Raw genomic sequence first — 15,192 nt, forward strand, 5'->3', positions numbered from 1 at the left:
TCTTTCAATAATATTTTGTAGTTTTCAGATTATAAATGTTGTATGACTTTAAAAAAATTATGACTAATTACTTTATCTTTTTGATGCTAATGTAAATGGAATTGTTTTCTTAATTTCATTTTTGGATTATTCATTTCTAGTTTATATAAATAACATTAATTTTTGCATATTGATCTTGTATCATGCAACCTTACCAAACACAGTTCCAATAGGTTTGGGGTGGGTTTTTTTAATTTCTTAAGATTTTTTTGTATGTAAGATCATATTTATAAATAGAGACAATTTTAGTTCTTCATTTCTAATCTAGATACCTTTGATTTTGTCTTTTGTTGTCATTGTTGTTCTTTTTCCAGTGCAATATTGAATAGAAGTAGTGAGAATAGATACTTATCTTGACTCTTATTGTAGGGGGAACAATTCAATCTTTCAGTGTTAAATATGGTATTAACTGTGTGTTTTCATATATGATTTTTACCAAGTTGAAAAGGTTAATTTTTATCCCTAGTTTTGAGTGTTTTTATCATGAAGAAGTATAGGATTTTGTTCAATGTTCTTTTCTGCTAAGCTTCATATTTAAAGGATACTTTGCTGGCTATAGAATTCTTGGTTGGCACTGCTTTCTTTCAACAGTTTGGATGTATCCTTCCACTGCCTGAGCTTAATTGTTTATATTGAGAAATCAACTCAGTCTAATTGTCATTTATTTTGAAAGTAAATTGAGTCTTGTTTACCCCCTTACTCTTAAAGTTTCCTTTTCCATTGGTTTTCAGCAATTTTATTGTGATATACCTAGGTGATGATATTTATTTATTTAACAGTTTGTAAGTGCTCTTGGATCTATGACAATATTTTTTGTCAATTTGGAAATGTTTTTTTGCCATTTTCTCTTCAAATAGTGCTCCTTCCCCTTTTTCTCTTTTCTCCCTTTCTGGGATTCTAATTATATACATTTTAGAACTTATCACTGTGCTCTTCTTGTCTTTTAGCTTTTCTCATGCATCACCAAATTTTTATTTTTCCATACTTAATTGTAGGTATTTTTTTCTGACATATCTTTCTTCAGCTGAGTTCAAGCTAAGTCTGTTCATTCATACATAAATTCATGTAAATTTATCCTTTTTTTAGAATCTAAAAATCCTGTTGAAAGTCTCAGTTTTGTCTCTAATCTCCTTGAAAATAATAGGTGTTATTTAGAATATGTGTCTGATAATGCCAATATTCGAACCCTCTATGTGTCAATTGTCTGCTATTGTTATGTTTGATTCATGTTTTAGTGTCTCTTTAAGCTATGCTTTTATTTATTTTTTGGTTTTCCTGACATCGATTTGCAAAATAACTTTTAGAAATAATTGGCACCCTAGGATGATGCTAGCTTCCTTTTGAAAGGATTATTATTGCTTCTGATGCTTCCTGGAAGCAGTAACACTCTGGAATTATCTCATCTGGTGATGACTCAAAGCTGAGCTCTAAGTCCTGTAAAGACTTACTACTGCAGATTTGCCATTACTGCTAGAGGACATTTTTTGGGTGACCCATCCCAAATCAAGGGGCATTAACCAGGACACCTTTCTCTACCTTGATAGTGCCCTATTGTCATAGCCCTCACAAGAGTATAAAATTTGCTCAGCCTTTCAGCTCTTTTCTAGAATTGACAAAAGCAGTTTCATCATCAAATCTTAACCAATTCTGTATTTTATTCCTTTAAAACAGGGCTTTTTTGTCCTCCCTGCTTATAGCTAGCTATGCTAACAAAGCAATTAGTAATTGTGGGAAAAGCTTAAGCATCTTCTCTCTGATTTCGGAGTCATTCATTTTTTTCAGTAGCTTCTACAAGATAAAGTCCATGCATGAGTAATATAAAGCACAGGAGAATAATAGTAACAATTTAAGTTCTTCTAAGATAGGAGGATGGGCAGCCAGTGCATGAACTTATTTTATAGGAGCACAATCTATTGCAGATCCCATTATCTTCTGTTAAGTGGCCCTCTACCATGAATGGCCGTTTTAAATAATCTTTGTGCCTAATTAAAAATGAAACTCGTAGGAGCAATAATTGACTTGACCTGCAAAAGCTTCCTGTACTTCCTATGAATTTATTCATCTTCATCTACAACCTTCAGATGCTCAACCTGATCCATGTAAAAATTTTGGCATGCTTGTAAGTTCCTATAATGCCCCAGTTAAGTCCCACTAGTAATAATGTTTGAGCAAATTTGTACTAATCCTGCCTGTGTTGCTCTTGCTTTGTAGGAAGAAATTTGAGGCCGTAAAACTATCAAACACTTTTATGAGCTACATTCCATAAAATATCGTCACTTAAGTGGAAAAGAAAACTGCAATACTCCAGGGAACATGCTTTATTCTCCAGTCCTGGAAGCATGATGTTTAATGAGTACCTACCAGCACACCTGTGCATGCCTGCCTTTACTGGATCAAAAATATGCATTCTCTCAGACTTCTGAGCTCCAGATGGCTCACAGAGATTCTGCCACCAACTCTTCGTAGGAAAGTATAAAATATTTTATATTTCAAATTTTATTGCTTTCAGTGTCTTGATATAGTTCCCTTCTCATTAATTTTTTAAAGTATAAACTAATTAAGTATCTCGTCTTAAATAGCAATGTCAGCAAAGCCAAAGACTAGCCTTTTTGAATGAATGTCTTAGGTGACCATCAGGGTTAGATTTTTAAAGTTAGGACGAGAGAGAGGGAAAAAAAGAAGTGAAAAAAAATGAGATAGTAGCAATGAAAGTTCACTCAATGAAAATTCACTTAGGGGAGTTCCCGTCTTGGTGCAGTGGTTAACGAATCCAACTAGGAACCATGAAGTTGTGGGTTCGTTCCCTGGCCTTCCTTAGTGGGTTAAGAATCCAGCATTGTCCTGAGCTGTGGTGTAGGTTGCAGACGTGGATTGGATCCTGCGTTGCTGTGGCTCTGGTGTAGGCTGGCAGCTACAGCTCAGATTCGACCCCTAGCCTGGGAACCTCCATATGCCGCAGGAAGTGGCCCTAGAAAAGCCAAAAAAAAAAAAAAAAAAAGAAAAAGAAAATTCACTTAGGGAGCATTCTGCAGGAACTGAAATCTCAGGTCTCAGATTTTAAACCAGCAAAGCGCCATGGGTTTAGGCCTGAGAAAATCTGATAGTATATCCTAAACAAATGCTGCTATACTCTTCTTTCCCCCAAAATTCATTTTGTTTATATTCTAAGGAACTTGGATTTTCCAAGAGAATCAGAATATACCTGCAAATTTCAAATGCTTGTATGAGAAAGCTCAGTGTCACTACTGTAGTCCATTTACAGCAAGAATGCAGATCCAAAAAGCCTGCATTCTCTGTATGAGTACTATGCTTGGTTGGAGGTTATTTTCCTTTCCTTATGCTCAGAATTGACTTTGACTTCCTTCTGTATATTTTGGTTGTTGCTGTTATTTTATTATTATCTTGCTATATGTGGGCTACCCACCTCAAATAGTCTTTGGAATGAATCTAGTAATGGGTGGATAGATATATAACAATAGTTAACAGCTTATAATTACTAATCACTCAGCAGTTTTGTGAGGAACTAAAAGACCTGCAGAGTAGGTATGGACAAAACTAGAAGAAATGTTATTTTGTAAGCTGTTTTGACTCTCTTATTTTCCTTTCTATCATGTCTAGCCAATATGTCTTGAAGGCTGTCTTTTAATGGACATTCAAACACCAAAGGTATATGGGGAAGTGAGAGAGAGATTTCAGTCTCCTTTCTAGTGCCAACCTAGTACTACTTAAGTCTCATGCCATCTAAAGCCTGTCTCACATGTCCTCTTCTAATCACCGAACATCTCTCTCATAAGCAAGTTTACTTCATGTGCAGATGATGCCTAGATAATACGTATGCCCTTTGTTTAAGGATAAGATGAGTCATTTATTCCTTTCTTAAACATTGATTTTAGAGTGTATTCTTGTTGGGTATGGTGTTCTAATAGAAAGCCAATCCAGGCCTTGTCTCAGCCTTCAAAAAATGTAGAAAACATGTTAGCAAACACATAAATTTTTAGAAGTACAATCTACAACTTAAAATCGGTGTGGAAATAATGACATTTTTTGGCTTGGTAATGAAATCTAACTTTTGGCCCTGAGCTGTTATCTTACCTAATGGCAGCTACTCAGTTGTGTTCATCCTTTTTTATCTAGTGATTCCTGTCTGCCTTATGAGGATTCGGATGTTCTGGTCAGAATTTAGTTCAGAGTTCTATCCATTTCCTCAGCGTAACCCTCAGCCTAACCATGAGATAACACCTTTTGCAGAGATTCGTGGCAAACATTTCCATCCCTACCTTTAGAATCTACAGGAATATTTGGGAACCTCTTCTGCAAATTCTTTAGGCAATTGAGGAAAATAGGAGAGGTATATCATTCTGTAGCCTCTCTTGAACTTGATTTTCCAGGCATCATCTCTTTATGCACATGTATTAGGAAAGAAAGTCTATCTTCCTGTTTTAGAGATTGGTCTGTCTGGCTGTCAGAACCCAAGTCCATCAAATATTTGAATCTTTTCCATTCTCATTCTGATTCCATATAGCTACCTGGTTAGACAATGCTGAGATGTCAGTTTGTTTGACAGTTACATTTTCAGTAACTAAGAAAATTAGAAAATTTCAGTAAATAAGAAATTGTTTATTCTGGTTTCATATACCAGCATTAAGGATGTTGTTAGCAAGTATCCTACATTAATCCAATCAATTCCAGATCATTTTTTTAGGTGTTCAGCATATTTATTTCCAGAGTAGATGATTAGACTCTGGGCTGAGGTGAATTTAGACTCTAAGACTATTAACTCCTTGAAGGTAGAGACTGTGTTTATCTTGTTCATCACATTTTATTTTATTTTATTTTATTTTATTTTATTTTTTCTTCTTAGGGCTGCAGGTGCAGCATATGGAAGCTCCCAGGCTAGGGGTCAAATTGGAGCTTCAACTGCCAGCGTATGTCACAGCCACAGCAGCACTGGTCTGTACCATGTCTGTGACCTACAGCACAGCTCAGAGCAACGCTGGATCCTTTAACCCACTGAAAGAGGCCAGGAATCAAACCTGCATCGTCATAAATACTAGTCAGTTTATTAACCCACTGAGCCACGGCAGGAACTTCCATTGCTCTTTATTTTAAAGTACCTAGCCCTTAGTTGGCATTTGATATATCTGGATGAAAAAAAATTTTTACCTTCTCAGGCTTATTGGTAACCAGCTACTCAACTGGACTCTCTCCTAATGGCATCAATCACACTATGAAAGATTTCTTTTGGACTTTTTGGTAAGCTATATTATTCTCATCTTATAGATGTAAAAACAAAAACTTAGTAAAATGACTTGCTTACTGTCGCAGAGCTAACAGAATGACTTTGGAGCTTAGATGTAGAAAATTCTAAAGCCCATACCCTTTACATTGCATCATGGTGCCTATAGGAATAAATCAACAGAGATCACAGCTAAGTGAGAGTTATCGAGTAAAGCTTCTTGGAAAAGATTTAATTTGAAAGTTTTGGAGGTCGTGCAACAACACAGTATCAGCAAAGGTGGAGGGGCAAGATATTACATGTTATATTAGGAAAATATTGAGTAATAAAGTTCAACTTAAGTGTATAGGCTTTAAGTTATAGGATAATGGACAATGAATCTAGAAAAGTATGACAGAGCATTAAATTCTTGAATGACAGACTGAGGAATTTGAACATTCTTTTATAAGTAAATAGGAAGTAAAAAGGTTTTTACAGAAGATATAAAACTTGATTAAAGCTATACTTTAGCGTGACGATTCAAGTTGACATGTTCTTCACCTGAAAGTAAGGAGACTAATTAAGATATTGGTGAATATACTGCATATAATGACAGTAAGGATGGGACAGCAAGGGAGAAGGCAGATCACTTAAAGAGCTCCGAGTCTCGAGGCAACATAGGTAGAAGAATGAAGCACTAACAGAAATGGAGGAGTTAAAATAGCTGGTGTAGGAAGATCATGCTTTTGGTTTTGTACACATTAAGTTTGTTTCGCTTGCAGTTTATCCAGATGAAGATGACCGGCAGGAAGTTGGGATGTGAGACTCGCTTGAAAAATCTCGGCTGGAATCACCTATTTGGGATTCTTGTGCAGGTAGGCAATAATTGAAAATCATAAGGTAGATGAGATTATCAGAAGCAAAGGTATGAGAAGTGAAAAGTAAAGATGAATAAACCTCAGGCAGGAACATTTAGGGGACAGAAGGAGGAAGAAGAAGCCTCAAAGTAGACAGAGAAGGTGGGGTCAAAGAGGTAGGTAGTTATTACTTCCCTCAGGGGGTTATTTCTGCTAGTTTCAAGACTGAGAACTACTGTCTTAGTTTAATGATAGAAAATGATGGAAATAGCTAGGAGGAAGTAAGTTGGTAAATATGGATTAGGCCAAGGCAAATTTGATGCACTGAATAGAATTTTTTGCAGCCATTTACTTTTAAAACTTCTTTTTACAATGCTACTTCAAAATTGGTTTATTTTCCCAGGTATCCCCCCACACACTTTTAAATAAAAGTAGTAGGCGCTACTAGTAGATAAAGAATTCCTGATAAATTTTTTAAACATTCAGGAATATTCTGCTGAGTTTTAAACTTGTTTCAAATGTGAATTGTATCACTAGCAATTGATTTTATAGTAGACTTTGAATCAAAAATAGTCAGTTAATTGAATGATTTTATCTCAGCTACTAATGTACACTTTTCTCTTTCTAGTATTTTGTATCTGAAATACTAATCCCTCTTTGCCCTCTGGTTTTCAGTCTTTAGTAAGTTAGATAATAACATTTTACTTTTTAAAAATTTCAATTTGACATAAGTGCAGTTTCTTCTCTAAACTTTAATAGTGCTAAAGCCACAGAAATACTCTTCAATATTCAGATTTGGGGGGGGGGAGTCGATAAACACCCAGTGTATTTCTATTGTATCAGTATGTGATGCTTCTACAGAAAGCAAAAAAAAGTGAAAAAATAATTTTATTGCTCAAGATCAAAACTTATTTGCTGTCTTTTTTTTTCCTTTGAAGTATACATGATTTAACATATTATATTAGTTTCATGTGTACAACATAGTGATTCTATATTTTGTAGATTACACATTATGCAAAGTTATTGTAAAGTATTGACTATTTCCTGCGTTTGCTCAATCTTAATAAAAATATGCATAATTCAGGAATTCCTGTCATGGCTCAGCACTAATGAGTCTGATTAATATCTATGAAGATGTGGGTTTGATCCCTGGCCTTGCTCAGTGGGTTAAGGATCCGACGTTGCTGTGAGCTGTGGTGTGGATCACAGATGCAGCTCAGATCTGGCATTGCTGCAGCTGTGGTATAGGCCAGCAGCTACAGCTCTGATTTGACCCCTAGTCTGGGAACTTCTATATGCTGTGGATATGGCCCTAAAAGGACAAAAAAAAAAAAAAAAAAAAAAGAATGTGCACATTTTGTAGCTCTCTGAATATTTTTGCTAATGTAGGTTTTTTCTTTTTAAGAAATCAATAAAAGCTTTGGAAAATTGCTGTTAAACTGCAGACAGAATTTTTTCTTCAATTAATGTCTTAATTTAATTTCAATCGATACAAGAAATTCCAAAAAGAATCCTAGTAATTACCCAGACCGTTTAGAAAGTGTTGGTAATTTCTATTTATTTGTTATGGTTATTTTTAAAGGATATTTTGCTTGGCAAATTTTTTTCAAAAAGAATTTATGTCATAGTAAATAGGTTAGGAGAAGAGAACTAGAATAAAAATTCTTAAAAGATGAGAAACACTCAATGGCAATTTAACAGTGTTCTCCAAAGGCAGTTAATTCATTTTGGAAGATGAAAAATATCTAGCCTCCTACTTATAATTATTTCTTGTCTAAAAAATAGAAAAGAAATTCAGTTGTACTAATCATTAATATAGATATTTACACTGGCACCTCACTTGCCATGCATATCAGGAGGTCATGGATCATAAAATGAGGGCAAGGTACACAGAGAGCTCACTGTGACATCCCGCACTGCTCCACCACTCCTGGGTTCCCTTTCAGCATTTTGCTATGTATTTCAATTTCTTTGTCCCATTAGGCGAATTTCAAAATTTATTATTTTAAGTAGAAAGACAATGACCACAAAATTTTGAACTGCAAAGCCATTCACTAATTATCTCTTGAAGTACTTGAAGTGGTTGTTGAAATAAAATTTGAGTTACACATTTTTCTTTTATAGATTAGGTAAGTGCTTCAAATTTGCTGAACTTGGCTGCAAGTAGTAGGTGGGTCTCAATAGAATGCTACTTTATAGATTTTTTTAAAAAGACACATTTGAATCCAGCCCATCAAGATAAAGTGGATGTTTTAACATGAGTGATTTACTAATTGTTTTTGAAACTCATTAATATAGAGAAAGTATTTTGAAAATGGATCTTCAGAGATGTTTCCATTGTTATGTGATTTTGTTGCATTTTAACAGCAGATGTAAATGTGAGTGACATCTACAGATACGGTCATGATTGCTTCTTATTTTTTTAAAAAAGCTAACATTGTTATAGTCTGTTTAAAAACCTTCTAAATCAAAATGTCAGTGGATCTAGAACTCATTGCTGAGAGTATAACAACACAACAACAACTTCTGATTAGGTGTCAAAAACAAGTACCTTATACTCAAGAAGACAGGAAGTTGCTGAATTTCAAAAAATGTGTAATTGGTAGATGAGACTGAAAATAAGTATTTCCCTTGATGTCATTTAGATGGAATACAATATTTTTTGTCAAGTATCTTCTTCAGCTATGTTAGCCTTTAAAACCAAGTTTAAAAAGTTGAACTTTTAACTTGACTTTCAGTTGACTAAATATTAAAATGACTTGCATAGAAATTCACTGTATTCAATTATATTGCTTTCATTAAAAATAATCAATATTTTTAAAAGCAGAGACTTTATTATTAGTAGCTTTAAAATTATTTAAACATTATTTCATCTTTAATCTAGAGTTTAAAACCTTCTACTCATATACTTATAACTAAGTATATGTGGTATTTCATACAATAATAGAGTAGTATAGATATATACATTTCCTAAATAAATATATACCTATAGGATACACAAAATTTGTTAACTTTTAGAGGTTTACTATTCAAATAGTTTAGAGTTTATTCTATTAATAAAGTAGAATGAACAAAATAAAATGTTTTTCCGTGAGAGTAAGAATCTTATTGAAGAGTAAACAGTACCTTAGTATCTATTATTACATAAGCAACAACAAGGGCTGCATTATGACTTTCATGGGCCCTAGGCACTTTGCCTTCCTGGGCCTCTTCTTCTATGAAAATATTTTAAATTATGTTTTATGACTGCATTGGCATACAAATAAATATGTTAATATTACTTCTTATCTCTAACCTAAAATTTCATTTTTTCTTATGATTTTTAAGACAAATTAAAACATTTTTATGTTTTAAATAAAGTTTCGTGGGACCTAGGTCCTGTGCCACATGGATAAGTTGGCCTTGACACCAACACTTTAAGAGATAAAATACAGCTTTTCACATTCAGATTTCAGTGCCATAGCTAGTACACCATTTGTTGCAAAGTAGCCACACATAAGAACCAAGTATGTTTTATAAGGAAGGACTAATGTTCACAGGATATGTGTTTTCTCTAAATGATCTGTCAAAGACATTACTTAAGTCTTGTTTGAAAGATGGTGGAGTCCTCAGAACAGCAGCCAGAAGGAGAGAAAGCAGAGAATATGAACCTGAAGCTATGCCTAGGAGCAGGTGGAGTACGTGCAGGTACTACCAGCATCACTAAAACAATTGTGAGGGGCCAGTCTTTCATTAAACTAAAACCCAGCTCCTCCCCATGTCCTGCAGTCCTTACCCACACCCTTTTCTCCTCTCTTCTTTGCCAAGCCCCTACCACATGGGCTTTCCTGCTGTTCCTCAGACACAAAAGTACTAAGCTCACTGCAGCCTGAAGGCCTTTTCTGGGACACTCTTTCCCTGCATTAGGGTAGAGCCACTCCCCTGTGTCATTTAGGCCTCTGTTTACATGTCACCTCCCTAGTCTTTCCTCGCCACCCCTTCCCTCACTACTCTGTTACAAATCCTCTTTTATTTTCTTCATAGCATTGATCACTCTCTGAATCTATCTTGATTCATTTATTGCTTTTCTATCACCCCAAATGGAACATAAGCACCGTGGTTACCCAGGGTGTCTGAAACAGTGCCTGGCATTCAAGAGATACTTATCAAATGAATAAACTGAGCTCAGTGTAAAAGCTACTTCAGTCCCACCTTCCTCTGCTACTACTCAGGCCTCTCAATTTGCGGCTCTGTCTACTTTTCCCTTTTAGGAATGTCATATCTAACTCAATACCCACTTCAGTGTAATATATCTGAAAACCACTTTCATAACCGGATACAGAAGAGTGCAGTACCACTAAGTAGCTGGAAAAAACCTATCCTAACATCTTAAATGTTTGTTTGTATTTATTAGTGCTAATACACTTCACATGAGTATGTATCACATTATCAACTACTTGACCTTCTGTTGCTAAATAAAACATCTCTGTGCTGCATCTGTAACTTAGATGACAGTTTGGGTAAAATGACAGCACATAAGTATTTCTACTGCTCATATATCTGATTCTCAAAAGTGGAGACCTTAGCAGAGAATGCAATGTCTAATGTTTAAAATGTAAACAGTATCATTCTTAGGGCCTCTTACTCTAGCCAACGGAGCTATTCCCAAGCAGGAAAGTTTTTGAAGTGCTTTATCGCCTGCTTTCATTCTCTGTGAGGTGGTTGTGGTAAGTCTACCATCCAGTAGACTTCTAACAGCACTAACTGTTAGTACTCACTTTAAAAAACCACAGAGGATGGTGTTCAAGGCCTGCCCCACGTCCCTAGATGCTGATTTTTGTCTTCAGTCATGAATCCTTCTGCGAGAACCTCTTCAACTTTCTGTTCTTCTTGCACATACTGCATTGCCCATTACTGTGGGAGTGCATTACCCCCAGGGAGTGCATTACCCCCACAGGTACTCACAAACCAATCAACCAAGAGGTATTTATTTACTGCTGATGGTGTGCTCAGTACTGTGCCAGAGCTTTGAGGAGATGGAGGTGAACTATAAAAAAAATAATTCCTGTCCTTGAGAACTTATAGTCCAAATAAGAGACAAAATTACTAGGCATTATAAAAGTGTTGATGAATGTTAACTAGATGTATTGTTGTGATCATTTTGTAACATATTTTATTGTGTACTTGAGACTAATATAATGTTATATTTCAACTATATCTCAACTTTTTAAAAAGGTGTAAAATAAAATCAACACATTTTTAAGAAGCATTGAATCTTAGAGGAAAAATACAACTACAGGAGGCAGACCTAGAGCCCATTCTCCAAGGAGGAGAGAAGGGCATTTTAGGCAAATGGATAAAGGCATAAAGAAAGCATGAATATGGCTTATTTGTGGACTCTGAGGAGACCTGATTAAAATGGAGCCTATGTTGAAAAAAAAGTGGGAATTGCGGTGAGTTAGCAAATGAGAACATATCATCAAGACGTTGAATGCTAGGCAGAAGCATTTCTATTTGTTTGAGCAGAAACTTGGAATTATATTTACTCTCATCTTTTTCCCCATGTCCCAAATTTGTAGAGAAAATAAAAGACCTCTTTTTGTTGAGTAATTCCTTCCTGGAAGTCTTCTATTTGTAGTAATGACAGTCAGAACCCTCTGAAGGTATGTTAAGAATAGTTGCTGAAACCTCAAGCCAGGAGTTTTAGCATTTATATGTTTTTTCATAAGGTTCTTTTACTATTTTTAACCTTAAATAATTTGGTTTGGAGGAATGAGGGAAATGATCTTTAATGAGAGGTGACTTTTTCTGACAGCGAATGTATTTTTCATTTCAGTTGGTCTTAGGATACTTTCTCAACTATCATAAGCTGCTTTTGGTTTGTCTCAGGGCCTGGAAAAAATATATATTACTTGCAGCTGGGTAATAAAAGCACTAAATTTATTTTATTTTTAATTTAAAGTTTATTTCTATCACTCTGTGCCCTAAATTATAGTCAAAGGAAAGAAAAAAAAATTGTGGAGTGTATGTTATGGACCAGTGTATTAGTCAGGATAGACTAAGATAAATTGCTGTAAAAAATTTAGTCTCAAATCCAGGAGTTTAACAAAACAAAAATTAATTTCCATCATGGAATGGCAGAGGTCCTGTTTAATAGGTGCTCAGAGACCCTGGCTGACAGAAACATCCTCATCTGCATCTCTACCATCTAGAACACATGGTCTCCTTGGTCCTAGCATCAGGGGAAGAAGGCATGTAAAGTCACACACTGGTTCTTATGCGCTTTGACCCACAGGCCAGAACCAGTCACATGGCCCCAACCTCAGTGCAAGGAGTCTGGGAAGCAGAGTCGTCCAGGCATCCAGGACAGATTCTGGTGGGCACTAGTAAGGTTTGCCATGACCAGGCTTCGGGCTAACATGCTTTGTAAGTTTTATTTAATCTTCACAAAAGCTGTAAGGAGTGTGATCATCCACACCAAAGTGGTGTGGTGAGAAAGAAGTTTGGGTCAGAGGTCCTAGATTGGGATCTCAGTTCTGTTATATACTTACTTGTAAGACAGATCAGCTGATTATCACTCCTATCCAATTAAATTACACACATCACAGTTGTACAATTTTCCTGATCACTTGTTGGCATTAGGTGCCCCCCCACCTGACATTCCATAGCAGTCTATGCTGCTCTCCCACCATCACCATTATTGTGCTACAGCTACTGTTATAATGGTAGGTTTCTTGAGGAAAAGTTGGTTGTTATTCAGTTTTACCCCTTGTGCCTAGTTCAGTATCTGGTACCTGGTAAATACTTAATATTTATTGAGAGAATAAATTCAGATACCTAACTTTCTGATTATCTATTGTGTTGAGACTATGGATGAAAATCGAGGTATTGGAGTTGCAGTTGTGGCTCAGTAGTAGTGAACCCAACCCGTATCAATGAGGATGAGGGTTCGATCTCTGGCCTCATTCAGTGGGTTAAGGATCCAGCATTGCCCTGAGCTGTAGTGTAGGTCACAGACACTGCTTGTATCTGTGGCTGTGGTGTAAGCTGGCAGCTACAGCTCTGATTTGACCCCTAGCTTGAGAACTTCCACATGCCGCAAGCGTGGCCCTAAAAAAAGCAAAAGAAAAGAGGGGGAGAGGAGAATGGGGGTGTTGATAATGATATGAAGTGACTTGCCATATTCCAGAAAAGGAAAGCCAAAAATATGTATTTTTACAAATTCCTAGGGTTTTTTTTTTTTAAATCAGTAACAAAATCACTTAATACTACATGTGGCAAACTACATATAAAACCCACAGGGATGTTATTCACTATTCTATGAATTTTCTAGGGTTGTTGTAACAAAGTAGCCCAAACTGTGTGGCTTATAACAACAGGAGTGTACAGTGGCACAGTACTGGAGGCTCAAAGTCAACAGGATTGTTTTTTTCTGGGGTCTGTGAGGGAGAACATGTCCAAGGCTTCTCTTCCTGGTTTCTGGTGACAGCCAGCAATCCTTGCTGTTCCTTGGTTTGTGGTGCATCATTACAATCTCTGCCTTCTTCTTCAATTGGCCTTTCCCTGTGTATTTCTTTTTTTTTTTTTTTTTTTTAATTTTATTTTTTTATTTTTTTATTTTCCCACTGTACAGCAAGGGGGTCAGGTTATCCTTACATGTATACATTACAATTACATTTTTTCCCCCACCATTTCTTCTGTTGCAACATGAGTATCTAGACATAGTTCTCAATGCTATTCAGCGGGATCTCCTTGTAAATCTATTCTAGGTTGTGACTGATAAGCCCAAGCTCCCGATCCCTCCCACTCCCTCCCCCTCCCATCAGGCAACCACAAGTCTCTTCTCCAAGTCCATGATTTTCTTTTCTGAGGAGATGTTCATTTGTGCTGGATATTAGATTCCAGTTATAAGTGATATCATATGGTATTTGTCTTTGTCTTTCTGGCTCATTTCACTCAGTATGAGATTCTCTAGTTCCATCCATGTTGCTGCAAATGGCATGATGTCATCCTTTTTTATGGCTGAGTAGTATTCCATCGTGTATATATACCACATCTTCCGAATCCAATCCTCTGTCGATGGACATTTGGATTGTTTCCATGTCCTGGCTATTGTGAATAGTGCTGCAATGAACATGCGGGTGCATGTGTCTCTTTTAAGTAGAGCTTTGTCCGGATAGATGCCCAGGAGTGGGATTGCAGGGTCATATGGAAGGTCTATGTATAGATTTCTAAGGTATCTCCAAACTGTTCTCCATAGTGGCTGTACCAGTTTACATTCCCACCAACAGTGCAGGAGGGTTCCCTTTTCTCCACAGCCCCTCCAGCACTTGTTATTTGTGGATTTATTAATGATAGCCATTCTGACTGGTGTGAGGTGGTATCTCATAGTAGTTTTGATTTGCATTTCTCTTATAATCAGCGATGTGGAGCATTTTTTCATGTGTTTGTTGGCCATCTGTATATCTTCCTTGGAGAAATGTCTATTCAGGTCTTTTGCCCATTTTTCCATTGATTGATTGGTTTTTTTGCTGTTGGGTTGTATAAGTTGCTTATATATTCTAGAGATTAAGCCCTTGTCAGTTGCATCATTTGAAACTATTTTCTCCCATTCTGTAAGTTGTCTTTTTGTTTTCTTTTGGGTTTCCTTTGCTGTGCAAAAGCTTTTCAGTTTGATGAGGTCCCATGGGTTTATTTTTGCTCTAATTTCTATTGCTTTGGGAGACTGGCCTGAGAAAATATTCATGATGTTGATGTCAGAGAGTGTTTTGCCTATGTTTTCTTCTAGGAGTTTGATGGTGTCCTGTCGTATATTTAAGTCTTTCAGCCATTTGGAGTTTATTTTGGTGCATGGTGTGAGGGTGTGTTCTAGTTTCATTGCTTTGCATGCAGCTGTCCAGGTTTCCCAGCAATGCTTGCTGAATAGACTTTCTTTTTCCCATTTTATGTTCTTGCCTCCCTTGTCAAAGATTAATTGACCATAGGTGTCAGGGTTAATTTCCGGATTCTCTATTCTGTTCCATTGGTCTGTCTGTCTGTTTTGATACCAGTACCACACTGTTTTGATGACTGTGGCTTTGTAGTATTTCTTGAAGTCTGGGA

The 15,192-nt window shown here is 36.2% G+C and overlaps 1 long non-coding RNA gene across 1 annotated transcript; it reads left to right on the forward strand.

The window, feature by feature from the left end:
- LOC102164208 lies at nt 86–12,379 on the forward strand. Its single transcript, XR_002339174.1, has 3 exons — nt 86–2,509; nt 5,211–5,292; nt 6,037–12,379. It is a non-coding gene; the product is annotated as an uncharacterized LOC102164208 (long non-coding RNA).

Source organism: Sus scrofa, chromosome 15, assembly GCF_000003025.6.
Source record: "Sus scrofa isolate TJ Tabasco breed Duroc chromosome 15, Sscrofa11.1, whole genome shotgun sequence".
NCBI lineage: Eukaryota > Metazoa > Chordata > Mammalia > Artiodactyla > Suidae > Sus > Sus scrofa.